A 16494-nucleotide genomic window follows, 5' to 3' on the forward strand; every position below is an offset into this window, starting at 1 on the left:
CCTCAACATCGACAGAAATTCCTGACATCCTCTGCTTAGCCATTCCAGTACTTAAAAAAATCAAATTATTATCAACATTGTGACCAGAGATGTCAAACACTTGCAGTGACAAAGCTCTTAATTGTTAAGAATCAAATTTCAAGGTTTCCTCAAAGCATTTTAGCCTTTTTCAACCTGATGTTTTGGTATTTTTTCCAGCTTTACTTTAGGTTTTATAACTACTTTTGTCAAGCAGCAAAAGCCTTTTTCTTTGGAAAATGAAAATACAATTATTATACCATTAGAGTTGCTTTCATTTAAATTAAAATTAAAACAACTGACAAAATAATACACCAGCCAATGATTTCTGATTCCACAGTAGCAGGCTACTGTGCTTACTACAAATTAGGGATGTACAATGTAATCAGCATAATATTGGTATCTGCAGATATGCGCTTAACAGTATCAGCTGGTAAGATCATTTCTGCCAACAAAACAGAGCGTAGACACACCAAATGTGGACAGAAACTCAGGAAAAAGATTTCAATCAGGATTTGGTGAAGACCTATATCAGATCGAAAGGTGAGAATTTGAATTAATTGTCTGGACATCACTGCATGGGCTCGACTATATACATTTCATAATAAAAAAGATTCATTAAAACATTCAGGGAGACTGAAGAAATCTCTGTGCACAAGGGACAAGGCTAAAGGTCAACATTAGATGCTCATGATCTTCAGGTCTTCAGGCCACACTGAATAAAAAACAGGCATTATTCTGTACTGGAAATCACAGCATGGGCTCAGGAACACTTCCAGAAATCCCACAAAAGCAAGCTCCACCTGTGTGATGCAAAGAAGAAGCCAATCCAGAAACACTGCCGACAAAGCTCATTCAAAATGCAAAATGAGGAAAAATAGAAATCTTTTCTGTGGTATGGTGAATCAAAATCTGATTTCTTTTTTTTTTTGAAACCATGGATGCCGTATCCTGCAGACTTAAAAAGTTCTCATATGGATCAGTATCGACAATTAGCAGATCCAAAACATGATCAAAACTTGTTCCACCCACAAACCCGGTTCAATAAGGCAGAGCAGAAAGATGGCCACATAAAAATGTGAAGCAACAGTTGAATTTAACAGTCAGTCGTTTTAGGTATTTGTTAGTTATTTCATATTTCCTCCAGGCAAAAGCTGCAGTTACAGTAAACTCCTTAGTTTTATTGATTTTATTTATTAAAGTGTTGTATTACACAAAGAGGGCTAAACAGAGTTAACCCTTTTAGAATGTGAACTTAACCCATAAATCAAACACATAGCATTCAACTAGATCATGTAAAATAGGGCTGTAGTTATCGTTTCTTTTGTAGTCAATCAGAGAAGTTTATGAAATTCCCTGAAGCCTGCAGACACAAACTGAGCGCTGTCTCACACCAGTGAGTCATGCAGGCAGCACGTAAACCCGGAGATCTGTGTAGGTTCACCGGTGCAGGCATAGTGCCATATCTGCCATGAAGCCACAGGCAGTGGATGCATAAAAACGCAGGACGTGTGCCTGTGAACATCACTGCATCAACTTCTCTTCCCTCGTGATTTTCACGCCTCACATCATGCATGTTATTGTCTGTTATTGTAACAGCAAAAACAAGTGCATTGTGCCACACAAATAGCCGTCCGTGCAAAAAACAGCATGCCGTGCAACTCACGGCACGATGTCCAAGCTGACAGTGTGGACGTGTATGTATACAGGACTGATTTAAGTACAGCCTCGAGGCAGATGATTTGCCTCGAGGAATTTTTTTTAATCAAATCACGCGGATAATTTGAGGAATTGTTTCAGCGTTATTATTTTACCCTTCCTCTCCCAGTTAAAACAATCCTTTCCTATGCAATCTTCAAACACACTTTCTTTCCATCTTACTCTGTCTTTGTGAGATACCATGGCAGTCTACATTTGATTGATGTTCCCATTTCCCTTGTTTTGCTATTGCCCTAACCCGTTAAAAGTTGGGGCCAACAGATGGGTCCTATGATAGTAAGAAAATCTACCCCAAAGAGAAAAAGTCATTTGATTGTGCGTTATTCTGGTGGTCTCTGACAGCTAGATCGTAGTATGGCACGAGAACATGAGCATCTGTCTGTGAAGCTAAAATCAAAAGGGATCATACTAATCTGTGACATCATGAAACGACAACAGCTCCTCTGTCTTTGACTGGAAGAGTGAGTGTGTGACAGTTGTGTTGTCTTTGGCTGTATTAAGTGATTTATTTCAAATAGAACTGTGTAGTCACTGAGTTTTAAAGCACAGCTCAAAGACAGTGCCTTTTGAACATTTAAGAAAAACAAAAGTGGAAAAGTTTAAGTGGAAATGTACTCTAATGCAGCTGATTATTTTTAAATCAGTTAGGGTAATTACAACTTCAAATTCACTCAAGTTAAATTACAACTAAAATTAAATTTCAGCAAAAATCAAAAATTGTGCATCTCTATCTATAATCCATGCCTGTGGATTTGTAAACTGTATGCATGGATTTTCAGTCATTGTGCGTGGTGTGAAAGCATTGCAGATCCGCAGATTAGAACCGTGGTGCTGCCAGTTGAGCTTGTGTTATATAAATTAGTTCACTTCTTGGGGATGGTGCACACCTACATCAAATGTTTCATTGCTCTGATTGGCCTGCAATGAATTTTACAGACAGAACATACATCCAGTCACCTTCTGAGTTTTTTTTACATTCTGCCCATTCTAAACATCATCTATGGATGAGATCCCAGATGGATGAGTCTGCCTGGTATTTTAGGCTAATCACATTTTAAAAAGTCCAACCAATGTTTGCTGTAATGTTGACTAGGTTTCTGTTGTTTGAATAGTCCCAAGTTTTGTGTATTTTTATAGTTTTGTTGCAGGTGGTGATAAAGGTTCATCCTATTTCCTCTGAAAGTGGCTGCTCCTCGGCAAGTTTTACACAGTACCTCTGTTTGTAAAGGGTCCTCACCTCTGAATCCAAAAAGAGCTCAAATGTCAGAGCTGGTCTTCTTTTTCGTAACAAAGTCTGTATTCCACATTTCTTGTCTCTCCTGTCTCTCATGAGCTAGCTAACATGTCTTTCGTACCTGTGCCAATAAATTCTCCTGCTGTGCTTATATACTGAGACAATGATTGTAGTCCCACGGTGGCCCTGAAAGTTGAAAATCCTAAACCAGACTTAACAGTGGCTTAACTGACTTGTGCATGCAAGCGTACTGACGATTATGTTGTTCTGAGTTAACTTGGTAGAGTATGTTTCCTAGCTGGAGCTTTATCTAATTAGCTGGCATATCCAGGGCTCCGTCTGATTGGTCAAATAATGCATGGTGAATGAGTGCATAACTTGTGTATGTAAAATGTGTTTTTTTATCAATTAATCCCACCTCAGGTGCCATTTGCTATGAATTCATTGCACATTTTTTTGCAATGATGATAAAATCAATTTTTAATCACATATTCAGCATTAATATGCATGATAGTTACATTGCAGTTTTTGCCATCTGAGCTTTTGCAAATCAGCATGAATACACTTTCTGATTAGCACCACACAAAGCACAGTCAAAATAACAGTTTGAGATGTATGACTAGAGGTGTAAAAACCAAGCTGCAACCTTTGGTGTGAAAATGAAGCTGATGCAGAAGTGCAAAAAAAGCACATCTCCTCAAGGGTCCACTTGAGGTTAGCCCCAAAAGCTAAGAAATCCCCATTAGGTCTTATTTCAGAAAGCTGACACGTTGTAGCTGTTTGCTAGGGGACTTAAGGCCCACCACATTTCCAACTCTTTACCGGTTTCTTGATTGATTGAAAGGTAGGTTGAGAATACATTTCCAATATGGTGACTGCCATCTTAGGGCTTCATAACAAATCTACAGAGAGTTGGTTACATCAGTGATTTCATGCTTGTACTGTATGAAGTTGATGATTTACAGCACAAGTTAAGTTGTTTTAATATTTAACTTAACCCAAGATATTTTGCTAACCATTGTGAAATTTGACTTCTTAAAAATTGTTGATGTCTTTTGCTCTTTGCAAAGTCGCCACAACCTGCTCAGGCTAACTACTGAAAGCTGTGTAAGTCTGTGCAGACACTGGCTGCCACTTGGAACCTCAATCAAAGTGATTTAAAAAAAGGATCAGTGCTGTCCACAACTTGTGCCAATGGAAAACTAAAAAAAGGAAAGGCAAAGTGATTCAAGCTGAGCCATACCTTGCTGTGGATAGTAGACTAGGTATTGTTTTTAGACAGATTTGCATATCATTCTGTTCTACAGCCTCTCTCGCTCTCTCCTCTCAGGATACACACACACACACACACACACACACACATATACACTGACATCAAGGTTGAGGTAAAAAAACAAAACAAAACAAAACAAAAACACTGACGTAAAGCCCCTGTCCCTTTTCGTCCCACCTTTTGTCGTCCATTTTCCATCTATGCTGTTCTTTTTACTACACTTTTCTCTAAAACGACACCTTAACTGTACATTAATGTAGTCCTGCCCTTATTGCCCCATGATTTCATCCTAGACTCACACATTTAGCTCCTTTCCACGCTCACTCTTTTCTGTTAAACTTATAAATTTTAATTGTGCCCTTCAAATGGGCTGAAAACCCTCCCCTCTCACTTTTCCTCTCTCTTCTCCTTCCTCAACTTTCCCTCTGTATAATGAGTTTGTTTTATCAGCGGCTGTGCAGTGCATGGACAGGATGAGTAATTTCGGAGATCACAGGAGACTATCTGCATTGCACTTGGTTACAACAGGTTGGTAAAAGGCTTTGGGAGCTGCTCCTGCTTTCTCCCTGCCAGCACTAAATATCTGCCCTTTTAACACTCCAGCATATGAGGTGTAATTACCTGGCTGAGGGAGAGATGCCATTTTGATCAAATAAAGTGAAATGGACATTTCATTACATAGAATGGCTGTAGTTTGTCATTTGATTTCAGATTCGTCACCAGTTAATGTGTTTTTAAAAATACTTAACTCATGTAAATTTCTATCTAGCCAGGACCTCCAGTCTGGTGGAACTTGTGAAACTACTCCAGTGACAGTTTGCTTTAGAGACAAACACACAGGAGAACACACATGACTTTCTGTATTAATGGTTGGATCACCAAAGTAGTGCGACTTAAACCCTACTCTTCCTTAATCCAGTAACACTTGGACCAACATGTTTTTCCAAATCTATGCAACTGTATAACTGAACAATAACCCTGCAGTTTTTAAAGTCGAGCAGTAACTTCTATTGTAGTATAAAGCCAAAGCAGAAGTTCAGAAAGCTGCAGTCCCCACGAAAACTGCTGCTGAGAGCCATGGAAGCCCCATTAGCTCCATATTAAATTACCCAGTTTTACAGGAATAAACATATTTACAGCCTGGTTGAAAAAAGCAGTATTGATCTCAGTAGTTCATGTCTTTTTTGGTGCACACTACCGGGAGGGGAACTTACCCATCAGTGTGGATTTTATTAAGCCTAAGAGTTATTCATAAATTTGCATAATCCAGGTGGGCACAATTCAACTGAATGTCAGCAGGCTCATGGCTCACCTCAGCACCACCTCTTGGTTGTTTATGGATTTAAAGTTAAGCCCGGTTATATTTCTGCATTTAATCCAGACCAAAGCTACACTAAAGTGGCCTATACCATTGTCACCACTACATGTGCATTAATTTTTCTGTGTTGCTGTACAATAGTCCACCTAATTTGAGGAAATTGGTCTGATAATTTCAGATGCTGGCAAGTGTATTTGACTTATTTTCTTATCTGCAGCCATTTTTCTCACTCTAGAGTACACACAATATGCCTGTACACATTTAGAGACTAACAGTCACCCAGTGCTACACAGTGGACCTATCAAAGTGCTTGCAGTCTGAGCAATTTCAAGGCTTGGTTACATTTTTAAGGAGTAGCCTGTCAGCTACGTATGTCGGCCTCAACACTGGATCGAGGACTATGTGGACTGTAGATCTGATGCATAAGAATAAACCAGGCCTTTGTCTGTATCCCTGTTTAGTCTGTGGCTGGAGGTAGTGCTACAATCTTTAAACATAGTTGATATTCAGAAGTGTTAATGGCAGAGGTGGAAGAAGTACAACCCCCAATCCCAAAAAGTTGGGCAAAATGTCAATAAAACCGATTGCAATGATTTGTAAATCTCATAAGCCAATAGTCTATACACAATAGAACATAAAATATCTGATGTTTGAATTAAGGATACCTGTCTAAGTTAATGACTGCAGCTCAGACGAGCTGCTTTTAGAAAAAATGACTTAGCCATCGACTGGCATCAATGTATTCAACAGAGTGTGAATTCCTTAGTTTAAAGACTCCGTATTTAAAGTTGTTAAAAATAATGCTAATGCTAATATTATGTTTTGCTTGTTTGATCTTAAACGGTAGATTTCTGAAGTTACTGCTTTATCATATTTTCTATCAAAGACCACAGTTTACCACGCATGGTATCAAACAATGCTGGCAGCATACAATCCAGCTTGACATAAACCATGCACTACAGCCCTGAGCTCCTAAAAAATTTAATATTGGTTATAACTTGACTTTTAAATGAGTCATGTATCATGCAACAATTACAGAGTACTTTCATAAACTGATGCATCAGTTGGTGTCTTAAGTTAAGCTATGGCCACTATCCCTATACTTCTATTTGACGTTTGCAGCAGTTGCACATAATACTTTTGGGGGGCTTGTAAGTGTCGCAATACTTTTAATTCCTATTCTTTAAAGGATCTTGCCTTTCATTATTCAGTCCCAAAGAGTCGGAGTCACATTTTCTGAAACATCCAGTTTGACAAATATTGATGGGGGTACTCAATTTGTCATTGTAAACACTAAGGCATTTTTCTTTATCTTCCATGATAAAAATATGGCATCCTGGCTTGCTGCCCCGTGGGTGATTATGTTGGAGCCTGACGCCAAACATATGTTGCATAATAAATGCTTAAACAAGCTGCAACGTGAGATTACTGGCTGAAATAAAACAAAGCATGCAAGTTATTTCTGTCAGTAATCTTGAGCACAATCATTCACACCTGACATGCATCTTAATGAAATCACATGACACACGTCCTCCTAAATTAGTGGGCTATTTAAGCTGCAAGATTTCCGATATCTTCCTCTGCTGCAATTGCTGCACCTAGATCAACACTGTGCTCTCGCCTTCAACCCACTTCCACCCCAGCATCCACCTGTTGGCTCCGACTGGGGGTTTAAGCTGTTATCTTATCACTCCTCAAATTCTGTATGTAAAATCTGTGAGGAGCGATTATGTCGGAGCCTGACGCCAAACATATTATGTTGCATAATGAAAGCTTAAACAAACTACAATGTGAGATTATTGGCTGAAATGAAAAATAATTTTAAAAAATCTGTGAATAATTGATTTAAATAGTTTTTTGATCCATCTTAAAAAGAAAGGGGAATCTCTATTTTATTAATGATGGGGTAAAAATAAAATCCCTGTCACAGTTGACAGCTCACTCTTAAGAAGATAAAACTGAATCAAATTAATCTGTTACACTGATAAGAAATCTTCAATCAGCATCAGTAATGGGAGCTATATGGAGCATTTTTGCTTCTTGAGATGTAGTCCTGAATTAGAAGACTTAAAAATGGAAGTCACAGAAATAAAAAATAGCACAAACTTACATTATATATAGCTACATTAGGTGAAATATGTACTAAATGTGCAGATTACTATTGTAGTTCTTTCCATAATTCTCTAGTCTTTTGGGATTGGTCCTAATTGCAAATCAGAGCATTACGGAGGCAGTCCATTATCCCCTCATGTACAACCAGCAAGAATAATGGGATACATGGTGCATGCAGGATGAAAGAGGGGGCTCATAAAGCCAGAAATGGGAATGAGAACAATAGGATGAGAAAATAGAGTGTACCCTTGGCTCTAACAATCATGTCAGCTGCAACAGATTAGCACGACCTACGTATCATTGTACAGCTACCAGCTGCTCTCTCTAATATCAAATATTGTAGGTCTGAGGGGCTGAACAGGTCCGCAAGATAATTAACTTTCCCGACAAGAAGGACTCATACACTTCTGCACAGGATTCCTATTTGGAGATAGAGAGGGGGGTTTAATTGTGGTAATCAATCAAGGCGTGAATCAGCTTTTTGCTGACAGACAGAGCTGTGAGCAAGAAGCCTTTTATTAAAGTATCTGTTAGTCTCACCCAGGATTTTTACTTTTTTGATTTGCTGACCCACAGTACAGTGGCTCATTCATCAATGAGTTTAACTTCTGACTATCTGGACTATCTGACTGAAAGCTTTTGATTACAATAAAAAAGCCCCCCTCCCCACCAATGATTAAAACATTTGTCAGTTAGGTGTTAAACCACACAATAAAATCTAGTGTTAAAAAAAATTTAAAGGACTGCACTGTTCAGGAGAATCGGTGTCAGAATGCTGAGTGTCTATAGGTACCTTGTTTGGAGAGAAAACAAAAACAGCTGTAATCTTCCCAAACACAGGCAAAGAGGCCATTATCATTGAACACCAGCATGTGCGTTGTATCTACACATACGCACACACACACACACACCCACACACACAACAGCACAAACACACACAGCTTAAGTTTTAACAATAGATTTGGAAGACCTCATTAGTCTCCTGAGCTGGAGTTGACTGTCAGCCAGGTCCAACTCTGTCGCTCCATTATGCCAATACCAACACATGGCATGGAGCAAATTAATGTCTAAATGGACGTGTGTGAATTGTTTGGTGCATTCTGGTCTACCTGCATCTGTCACTGATTCATTATAATGGGGTATTGGACAAAAAAATAAAGCCTGAAGTCCTGCAAGGCCACCTGACTTGGCCCCTTATTCTCCACTGAGGCTGTGAAGCATGTGGCAATGCAGTTTAAAGAGCAAATGCTGTAAACAGGGCATGTGTGCTGATTGTTCTTTTGAATACAAGTCAAATTGCTCAGTGACAGGATATGTGGTCTGTACACAGAGGCCTGGGCAAAAGGGCTGCGGGATGATTTGCACGATGGATTAGACGTAGTTGTGAACAGATAAGGGATGGACTTGGACACCTGGGGGGAATTGAGTTATTGATGCTAGAAAATCACTCACTTGCTTTTTTTTTTTTTTTTTTGCACACAAACACATGCTCTCTGCCTCTACTCCACAACCCTGGCCATACTGCACGAGTTTTACGGTGTACTACAATACCAGTAACTTTTTTACTTTGTCTCAGACAGTCATTTATCATCTCTGCAGTAAAAGACTTAAAAGGTTGGGCATCTGTTCATGAATATGTGTGTGCTAAGTTGGTGAATATATGTGACAAAGAGGCCAAAGTTGCATCATACCATGTTTATAGGCACACATCTGTTGGAAAACATCTCATGGTTTTGAGTGATTCACAGTCTGGGATGCTGATTGTAAGACTTTGTACTGCAGTGATTGCTTACTCTGCCTTCAAATGTTTAATTTAGAGGGAATTCCCCCCAAATTCTCCACATGAGGGATTTTTAAACATAGAGGGGGATTTTATCTGAAAACTTAAACATACTGTGAGTTTTAATCTAGTAGAGGAAATGACTAAAATTAAAATGGCCTCTTTGTGACCTTCAAAAGCTAACAAGACCATGCAGAATGTTCACTATTTCAGCGTTTGCATTCATATGTTTGTCATCAATTCCACCGACATCCTGTGTCAGATAAAGGATTTTAAGGCTCAAATACCACAGGTGTACTGAATTACAATTTCCAGGAACATGATTTAGGGAATAACTGATGACGTATAACAGCAGGATGTTTCTAATACAGTACTTATGCTTTCAGAGGACGAGCTCAGCCAAGAGAACAGCTGCACCATTTTTTTACATGGTTCACCATCAACATTAAAAACAACTTAAACTTAATTCCACATGTATTGCTCCATCTCTTCTTCAAATTAGCACCCTGAGATTCCCAAAACTAGAATGTAACAGTGATATTTCTGGACCAGTGAGCCTGCTACTGTCGTTTCTCTGCTTCCCCTCATGACTAGCTTATAACTGGTAGTATTAGAAGAATCAGTAGGAGCTATGCTGTATTTCAACGTATTATAAATCACTAGAAAGTAGAAAGTTTACCTGTTATTCATAAATGCCTTCCAAATATGTAGAATGGCAATCACCTAAAAAATAAGCTACATAATCCTATTTCCAATAGATAATATTATGTATTTCATTGATTGTGCATTATTCAGAAATGTGTTTTAGAGTTTGCTCTGTTAACCTGCTCACCTTTCCCTTCAGTTCTGTTAATCACATGCAAAAATCCTTCCCTTTTTTACACACACAGCTTGTCCCGCCCACTTTGTCCTTTCAAATAAAACTGTGACGTTTATCATGGTTAACGTCCTTGTACTTGTGTATAAGATTTACTAATGACACAGCTCTACAGACTAAAATTAGTTTAAAAAATGCAGGATGTATGTTCTTTTCCCGCATGTCTTTCCCCCACTCTCTCATCCCTGTTTCTGATTCTATCCTCTGTCCTCTGTCCTCATCTCTAGATAAGGGCAACCCCCCACCTCCCCCAATAAAATGCAGGATGCTGGGCACATGTAAGATGCCAGTGCAACAAGTATGAGTGGGTTGTTAATGTTGATTTTTATGTACTTTTTTAGTGCAAACACAGCCACCTGCACCATTTAGAGGCCTTTAACAGGTATTTTGGTACTGATGGTCAACTTTAAAACGAACAAACAGGTTAGAAATTAAATGTCAAACAAAAACAAATTAAATCCCGTCGCTTGCAGCAGTGATGACATCATGTTTATAATGACCAAAACATAAAAAAGATGTTGGTACTATCTTGTTCGTACATATTTTTACCTAAAAACACGAGGCAATCCATGTCTTCTGAATTAAGAACAGAGCGTTTTTTTGTTCACTATCGTCCCAGCCGTGGAGAAAACCCTCTCCGCCCTGATGGAGGTGCCCGGGATGCACAGGTAACGGTGTGCCAGCTGGGACAGGAGAGGATACCTGGACTGGAACATTTTCCACCATGACAGCGAGTAACTGTGCGTGGGCAGCGCGGTTTACTCTCGCACATCAGCATCTCTTGATGTAGCGAAGCCTTACTTGCCAAAATACTGCCTGTGTGTACCACCTTGTCGATAAACATCCCCAATGGCGGCCATTGGTGCCTCTGTGTTTTGGAGTGAAAACTTTAATGTTTATCATGTCACGTGTCATGTGACGAAATATGTGGTTCCTACACCTACCTTTCGGGGAAGTAGGGGCCAAGGAGAGACGGGAGAGACTCTAGAATGATTATAAACAGCAAAAATATAAAAAAAAAAAAAAAAAAAAACACACGTTGGAATAGTAACTTCAGCTTTGGAATATTAATGAGTTTTAAATATTCAAATTATAATCAAACTACGAAATTCGTTCAAACAGCCTTAGTGGTTAGTGCTGTTGAACAAAGGTTCTGGATCACTTCCACTCAGGGAAGATAATCCTCATTTAATGTCTATTCAAATTAACAAATAATGTTTATGTGAAAGAATAACTTAAGTTTACACTGAGTGACTAAATTAACACCTGACCTTTATGAGCAAGTTTGCATAACTCTAATTCAATGAAATATGACCCAAGTTACTTAATTATTTCATGCTCTCTCAACAAGGTTTAAAGCATTATTTTAATGTCTTTTATTGTTTGTTTTTTTACCTCGAACTAATACATGAACTAATAAAAATACATGGAAAATTTACATGTAATTTAATCACTTACAGCCCAGGTTTTTGGTATAAATATTATTTTGAGTGTAGTCTATGCTTAATGTTGCGCAGTCACATAGTCACCTCTGACAACAACTGCACACCTGTGAGAATCAAGGTGTGTGTTGAGGAGAGGAAGGAAAAGCAAGCTGGAGTGACAGTGCCAAACATTTCCAACTACTATGGCCTGTAATTAACCTTGCAAACATCCAATGTGTGATAGGGATGGGCGATATGGACCAAACATCACATCTCAATGTTTTTCAGCTGATGTCTGTACACAACAAATAAATCAATGCTTTTTCTGTAAAGAAATAAATGAATGTTTGGATACCACAATCATAAATGTTGATATGATTTTAGTTTAAAAAAAAAAATCTGAGGATGATGTAACTAGTTTGATACCAATACAACAAAACTAGAAGTCCTGGACATGCAGTTATTTCATTTTTAACTATCAAAAACCTTCTGGTGATGCAGTTTAAATACACAAGTTGTTATCAGATGTCTTCATATCTTTGGTTGGTCTGCAAAACTGCAGATTTCAAAACTTTTCATAGTTGTTTAATATGCTGTTAACCTTGCAAAGCAGATGGATAGGCCTGTTTCCGTGTTTCTTACTGGTGAATCCATCTTGCAAAGCTCCCATCTGAACCGTTTGGGCCCAGTTAGAAAGTGACAGGACCAATCAGTGACGAGGGGCAGTACTTTCAGGCGCGGCTGAGTTTTGGCATAAGCAAGCAGCAACAAGAGGCTGGTGCAATTATGGCAGAAGACATTAGTGTGGATGTTGCTAAAGAGCCAGTTTTATCAGAACTTGACAACATTTCTTCGTTAAAAGAAGAACAAAGAACAGCAGTGAGTTGTTTTCTTTTCAAAAATGACAAAAGTCGTGTACTGACATGTCTACAGTCAACATAGTTCACGTTATTCCTCTGTAACCGTGCACGCACACCTCGGTAGTGGCTACCTCACGTTTTGTTGCTCTGATTGGCCCTGTAAAGATGTGACAGACAGAACGTTCATCCAATCACACTCCGAGTTGTTTTTCAAAGCCTCTGCCCTTTCCTAAATGCTCAGTATTGAAGGTTTTTTAGATGGATGTGTGAAACATATCCATCTAGCATGTCAGGTTAATATTCTGTAGTATATTGCCTCTGAATTAAAACAAAGTCAGTGTTTAAATCCTGGCAGACAGATTTTAAAAATACATGGATGGATGTCAAACCAGAGTCCACAATCCTAACATTTTTAAACAAATTGAAAGGAAGCATAAAAAATGCTAACACATGTTTAAATTGCATGAACTGATGAAATTCACACACTAAAAATCGGCTTAACTTATTAAGAGTGGCTGATAAATTTCCTTAACTTTTTTTATGTAATAAGTAAACAACAGTTTCAGAATAAGCTTTTATTTTCCAGTATGTGAGTGTAGGTGCCATGATGCGTTATTTTTGTTTGTGTTGTGTTGATGTTTAGTTCTGATTTTTCTTGACATTTCTGTTTTATGCTTTACTCTATGCATTCATCTATTTGAAAATCCCCCCCCCCGCCCCTTCATAACAAGGGCATTATCCCTCCTCTCACCTTGCACTGCTTTCGTCTGACTAAGAAATAATCCTTTCTTTTCTCTCCCCCTCTGCACCTGATTATATACACTATGTAGAGAAAAATATATAAGCATATGGTTGCCATGCCAACAGTTTCCACCGCATTCAACCTCTCGGCTGGTGTATTTGTATGACTGACGGAAGAGATGCGTAATAGTGGAATGCAGCTCTAGCAGAATGAGCACTTGAACACACTGACAACAACAGAGAAAAACAGAGATTTCCTAAAGCTTGTGCTTCACATGCTGAAGTTGAGCAAAGCAGGTACCCCCCCTTCATCTCTCATGTGTTGAATTCCCTCAGCAGTGTTTTTACGTGTGTGATGCACTTTTATCTTTCTAGCATTTTCTCTCTTTCTGCTGTCACTCTCAGTTTGTGCCCTTTGTCTCTCTGTCAGCAGTAAAATGTGGTAATAATACGTTGAGCAGAATCCTCTTCCTCCTTGCACCCACACAAGTTGTTATTTCATAAACTTCGCGCCCCATTCTTTCTCTGACTTGTTTATCATCTTGTTTTCTTCTTCTCTGTTGTCACATTATAATCCTTTATTGTTCTCATCTTTATTTTATGGGAATCTTTGCATTCATCAAGTTCTACTGGATTTGTTCTTTGACTCTCCCAAATTGATGTAGTAGATAAAAATTTGTAAAGCAACATATAAAGCCTGTAAATTTGATGAAAATAAGTCTTTTTTAGGGCTCAGCAAAGTCACTTAACAGTGTTTTTTCACAGGACCGGAATCTATTTGTGGTGGTGGGTTTATTTTGAAATGGACTTTACTCAATCTTTGACTAATAAATCAAAAATACATAAATCTTGAAATACTCTGTATTTTACAGTGTACGGACAGTCCTGAAATGTTCTCTGTGTTATATTTACTATTGCTGATTATAAAATGATTATTTCCCTCATTAAGAGTGAAGCAAACCTACACAAAACTCACCAATCCTGAATGCAGCCAGAGGCCAAAACCCTGCAGTCTAGTCCTCCATTCAGGCTCACAGCTGTGATTGTATTAGTCCATTATGTGTGCTGATGAACGCTGGACCAGTTTCTGACAAGTTCATGACACAAGAGTGTTTTTAGACCTGTTTCAATAAACTCTCCTGTGTGATCATGGGGGCTTGTCTGAAGGCAGGAACATCTTAACTCCTTGTTGTCGGTGTTTTGAACTGTTAGGCTGAGATAAGGCTCAACTGTTGTGGAGAAGTGGATCACATTTGTCTGCTGCTGGGCCATCTTCTCTCTGACATGTACGACTCTGGCAGAGAGTTTTCAGCAAAATGTTTGTACCCAGGCAAATCTTGTATTCTGGGTTAAATGTCTTTATGAGATTTATAAATCCTGGCTTTTCAACAACACTGGGCTCATGTCTTAGCGTCTTTAGTGATGTGTTCTGTTACTGCCACTGTTATCTCGGAGTCATCTTGTGGCATATTTTAATAAATACCGCATGAGTTAGACCTCTTCCTTTTCAAAGTTGAACGACTGTTCAATGCTGCAAATCCAGTGCTGTTTCTCAGTGTCCGTCAGGCATCTAACTAGCCGCTAACTCGCCACTCTGCTCTGTTTACCTTCTTCTCCCTTGCTTCTCTCACCGCTAATATTAAAAAAAAAACCTGGCCGCATGTGCAGGAGTTTTCTGGATGGGCGGAGGAGAAAAAGACAGCTCTCTGGTGTAAGAGATGCATTCAGGGACAATGGGAGAAGCAAAACTCCAGCGAGAAATGCACCCTGGCGGCTCAAAACTTCCACATAATTTTTTTACAGGTAGTGCCAGAATCTATTTGTGACGGGCCTAATTTATTTGTGGCGGTCCACCACAAATAACTGAACGTATGGGAAACACTGCTTAATATCCACCTTAATCTCTGCATTTACTGAGCATGACCAGTTTGTCTAATTAGGCCATTTAGAGAGCCCATTTTGACACTGGTAAATTTATCTTAGTTGAAATGCATGACTTTGCTACACTTGAATCCAATTAATGTGAAACCTCTAACAACAGCAATTTCAAGACATCACTTTGTCTTATTTTCATGCAGATTTATGCACAGTCCTCCAGGACTAATCAGATCTGGATCTTTACAGAAAAAAATTTCAAGACGAGGGGGTAATTTGGCTTTTTGCTTTTTTGTTATTAGGAATGTATTCATACTGAACTACAACTGCTGAATGTATTTGCCTTTTTAATGTCAGAGGATCCCATCTTTTCTTTTGAGCCACTCCCCACATTCTTGCTACACCACATAGTTGTCAGAACAGGCCATTAAAAAAACACATGCACCATATCACCGTACAGACATCTGATCACTAAATTCTGCTATCTTGCAATTGTGTGGCCATCCATGCAGGAAGCATAACTGAGCCTTAATAAAAAAAAATAGTCACACCCCCGAACCTTGCACACAATTATACGTTATTATAATTGTGTAATTATAATTATACGCTATTATTTCATAGCGTGGTGAATGTGCAGATCACAACTTGTCCACGAGAGAGTTTTGGAGTTGTTGAATTGTGTATTTGATGAGTTTGATGAGGGGAAGCCAAAAATACCGTCTGTCTCCATAGCATTAGCTGCACAGCTGGTATATCAGTCCCCCTAGATCTAGAAACAGCTTGCACCGACAACTAATGGAAACAAACCTATTACTAAGACTATAGGAATTATGGCAATGGGAAAATTTGCCAAAATGTTGAAGTATCCCTTTAAAGCACCATTAGGGTCATGCCATGTGTTAATTCAATATTTGCAGTATTGAGTGCTAAAGATGGATGAGGCAGGAGCATACAGACTGTACTGGGTCTATCAGTTATTTTTAGCCATGAGGAAAAATATATTTTTTCAGAAGACTTACTTTGTTGTTCATCTGCACTGCCAAACACACAGTATGTACTTTCTCCTTTACCAACATGTTTTGTACCTTATGATTATCTGAAATACAGACGTGATCACTGATCACAGCATAAAAATGGATATAGCCTCTATATGACACCAGTTTTCCACAGGAAGTTGGCTGCATCAAAAAGCAAAGAGCCCAACCTCAGCATCATATAGATTCCGTCAAATCCCTGTTAGGGACTTGAACGCCTATTAACTCC

At 38.8% G+C, this 16494-nt stretch overlaps 1 protein-coding gene across 7 annotated transcripts in view; it reads right to left on the reverse strand.

Annotated features, from left to right (window-relative positions):
- grin2bb (glutamate receptor, ionotropic, N-methyl D-aspartate 2B, genome duplicate b) overlaps nt 1–16494 on the reverse strand; it is a 171845-nt gene that overhangs the window by 113710 nt on the left and 41641 nt on the right. The window lies entirely within an intron of this gene.

Source organism: Cheilinus undulatus, linkage group 4 (genome assembly GCF_018320785.1).
Source record: "Cheilinus undulatus linkage group 4, ASM1832078v1, whole genome shotgun sequence".
Lineage (NCBI taxonomy): Eukaryota > Metazoa > Chordata > Actinopteri > Labriformes > Labridae > Cheilinus > Cheilinus undulatus.